Here is a 4246-nt window from a genome sequence, read left to right on the forward strand (position 1 = left end):
GAGCGTAGTCGAACTCAAAGATCTTTTGTTGGCAGATAACCCTTCTAGACTTAAGTTGTGCTGCAAATGATATGCCTTAGAGCTGAGCGTAGTCGAACTCGAAGGTCTTTGTTGACAGATAACCCTTCTAGCCTTGAGTTATGCTGTAAATGATATGCCCTCGAAGCTGAGTGTAATCGAACTCGGGGGTCTTTGGCAGATAGCCCTTCTCGACTTAAGCTATGCTGCAAATGATGTGCCGTTGAGCTGAGCGTAGTCGAACTCAAAGGTCTTTGGCATATAGCCCTTCTCGACTTAATCTATGTTGCAAATGATGTGCCTTGGAGCTTAGCGTAGTCGAACTCAAAGGTCTTTGGTTGGCAGATAACCCTTCTCGACTTAAGCTATGCTACAAATGATGTGCCGTTGAGCTGAGCGTAGTCGAACTCAAAGGTCTTTGGTGACAGATAACCCTTCTATCCTTGAGTTATACTGTAAATGATATGCCCTCGAAGCTGAGTGTAATCGCAAATGATATGTCGTTGAGCTGAGCGTAGTCAAACTCAAAGGTCTTTTGTTGGCAGACAACCTTTCTAGACTTAAGTTGTGCTGCAAATGATATGCCTGAGAGCTGAGCGTAGTCGAACTCGAAGGTCTTTGGTGATAGATAACCCTTCTAGCCTTGAGTTATACTGTAAATGATATGCCCTCGAAGCTGAGTGTAATCGAACTTGGGGGTCTTTGGCAGATAGCCCTTCTCGACTTAAGCTATGCTGCAAATGATGTGCCTTGGAGATGAGCGTAGTCGAACTCGAAGGTCTTTTGTTGGCAAATAACCCTTCTTGTCTTGAGCTATATTGCAAATGTTGTCTTAAAAAAATGGTTTCCCTTCACAGGTCTAAGCCGGTCATAGTTCTTCAGGTGGTTCCTCCTAACGGGTCTGAACCAAGAAATATGATTTTTTGAATGACTCATCTTCACGGGAAAGTCCACTGATAAATTCTGTCCGCTGGAAATCTTCCGTCATGGAATTGAAATCTGGCTTGAAACTGTTAACTGGAAACATGCTGCTCTTTGTTGAGTTGAGCTGAACTGGATTTGATCTGAATTGGTTCTCGAACCTATCTGAATTTGGTTATGAGATCTATAGATATGTCAAGTCGGTTGAGGTGTAGCTTCTCATTGCTGAGTTAAGCAACCACCATCGTTCTTCAAAAGCGCTTGTTAATCGAGTATCATTCATCTTGAAGTTGAAAACTTGATTCTAAAAGCTGCAAAAAATCATGTATGCCAAAATGATGAATGTGGTGCACTTAAGTATGTCTAAGATGCATGCAACATGAATGAATTATGTGTTATCTCTTGGATGGAGTCTCGTGCTTTGTCTGCCAGTCTGGTCCTTGGAATCGAATGTGCCCCATTTGCTTCTCGAGCTTTGGCTTTATAGACCTTTCATATTTGAGACTGTTTTGTTTGAAAACGTTTTTTCCTTTTTCTTGTTTTAAAAGAGAAAATGATAAAAATGCTGAAAAATATTATTCGCAATTGAATCAAATTGTGAGTTCAAAGGAATCAAGAGATCCTTTAATGCTTTCAGAGTTACAGCTCTTTGACAAATGTTCAAATGGATGAGTCGGCTTTAGGTTGGCCTCCTTTATAAGGTTTCGGTAACCCAAAATGTCATTTTTTTTAAATATCGCAATATGCCTTGGCATTTCAATTGGGTGCGGACAAAATAACGCAACTAGCATGATAAATTACTAGACCTTTTATTTCAGTCCTCTGAAATCTTCCATTTGTTTAAGCTTTGTAGGCTCCTCTAACAAAGGTAGTGCAAAAATATCGATCTAAAAATGAAATTCTTGAGTGCTCGTGTGTAGTTGACTATAACAGGTGTTCCTTAACTCTCTTAGCTCATTACTACCGAAAATTTCTTGCTTAGATAAATTTGATTTAATTTACCGTTATCTGGTTAGCTAAATTCATAAAGCCGGGGCATTTAACCAATTGCTTTAAAGGGACAACTTAACATTATAATCAGTTTTATCAAGTTCACTGAAGGGTTTATCTCATCACAGGGTCTTCGACCGGACAATAGCAGTGGAGCAAACACCGAATTACCAAGTGTTCGAGCAATGTCATGGTTTGAACGTAATCTATTCATAAGGCTATGGATTTCAAGTTTCCTCTATAACCAATTGCCTTAGTGGAATAGCTCAAGAAGAACCTGTTATAGTCTAGGTGTTGTTAAAAGTAAAAAAATTCATCTTTAGAGTTCAATTTTCAAGCAACTGACCTAAACTAGATCCACCTACTCTACTATTTCATCTGTAAAGATCATGATCATTACTGAACGTCTTAAACGAAAAGTATAGTAATTGTCATATGCAAATAATGCCCCATGTTGTCCGCACCTTATGAAAGGAAAATGTTATATTGGTTAATTACAAGAACAGGGTATGATGTTTGAGTGTATGTTTTGGGTAAGGTCAAAGTCCTTGTTTTAAATCATGTTACTTCGTCAAAGATCTGTAACTTAAATTATTTACAGAGTTTCTTAATTCAAATGATATTCAAAGAATTGTAAGTTTACAAATGTGATTCATTGCTCGTCATCATTAAAGTAACATAAATTTATTCAAATATTCTTACAAAAACTTGAAAAAGTGAAGAAAAAAAAAAGTTCAAACAGAATGCCTCAAATGATGAATTGATCTTCCTCACTTGGATGCCCTCAAGTTGTTGAAGTCGATCCAGTTCTGGTTACCATCTTCTGTACGACTCTCTTGAATGCGTAACAGTTCTCAATAGTGTTCCCTGGGACACCGCCGTGATATTCACAATGTGTATTCTCATCATACCACTTGGGGTATGGGGGCTTCATGGGTTCCACCGGATATGGTGACACTACATGGGTGTCAAGTAGTTGCTGATAAAGCTCTTTGTAGGTCATCGAAATGGGGTCGAAATGCTCACTTTCCTTCATGGGTTCTCTGGAATCTTGTTTAGAAGTACCTGACGGTACAGTTGCAGTTGATTTCGGTTTGGAGATCGTAACACCTTTATTGGCATGGTTGATGTTGTTAATCTCTCCATCCCGCTCTCGCATAGGAGGTTTCTTACTGGCCTCCCCATCCTTAATTTTGCCTTGATTTATGGCCGACTCAATCATTTCCCCGGCCATAACCAAGTCTGAAAAGCTTCCTGATATGATCGCAACCAGGTGCCCGAAGTATGGAGCCTTCAGGGTATGTACGAAGAGCTTTCGGGTTTCCTTTTCATCAAACGGTGGATGAACTTGCACAGCCAAGTCCCTCCATTTTTGTGTGTATTGCCTGAAACTTTCATTATGCTTATTTTCCATGCTTTGTAACATAACTTGATCTGGCTTTATGTCATTGATATGCTTGTATTGTTCCATAAATGACTTGGCCAGGTCCTTCCAGGTCTTGATATTTGATTGGCTTAGCTGGTTGTACCACCGAATGGCTGAGCCCGATGACTCTCCTGGAAGCAGTGGATCAGGAGTTGGTCGTTTCCTCCATATCCTGTCATCTTTCGGCAGAACATGTTGATGTGAGCGGATGGACAACTGTTCCCTTCAAACTTCTCGAATTCTGGGGACTTAAATTTCGGATGAAGAACCAAGTCCGGGACTAGACTGAGTTCTGCGGCATCGATTTCATGGTAGTCATGGTCTCCTTTGACTACTTTCATTTGGTCCTCCAATTGTTTGATTTTTTCCTCCATCTTCCTTGCTTTTTCCTCTTCGTCCAAATCCGGTACATGGTAATAACCCAGATTGTTCTTAGGGTTGTAGGCCAACTAACTTGGCAATGATCTGATCAACCAAGGACTCTTGGTTTTTCATGATTGCATTCAGAGTACTCAGACTACTCTAGTTTATCTTGTCTTCAAGTTCTTTCTGCAATTTTGCCATGTTCTCCTCGTTTTTCTCTATTCTTGCTTCCATCTTCTTCTTTTTCAGGCGGGTATTGTGCAGATTGGGTGTGTCCAATGCTTGAGGTGGTGTATCCAGTATTTTTCTCCTTTTGATGAGACATGTATATGTTAGTTAATGTGAATGCAAAGAAAATAACAAAATGCAAAATGTCTAAATGCATGATGCATGATGCATGAAATGTCCGGGGCATTGATCCAAAAAAATGTGCCTGTTATTCTGAATAACCCTTATTGGTGACAAAAGTGTTACGTCTGAAGAGACAGAAAACTTTTTTGATGGTATAGATCCCGCACAGCTTCTGAC

Source organism: Hibiscus syriacus, unplaced genomic scaffold (genome assembly GCF_006381635.1).
Source record: "Hibiscus syriacus cultivar Baekdansim isolate YM2019G1 unplaced genomic scaffold, ASM638163v2 tig00110783_pilon, whole genome shotgun sequence".
Taxonomy (NCBI): Eukaryota; Viridiplantae; Streptophyta; class Magnoliopsida; order Malvales; family Malvaceae; genus Hibiscus; species Hibiscus syriacus.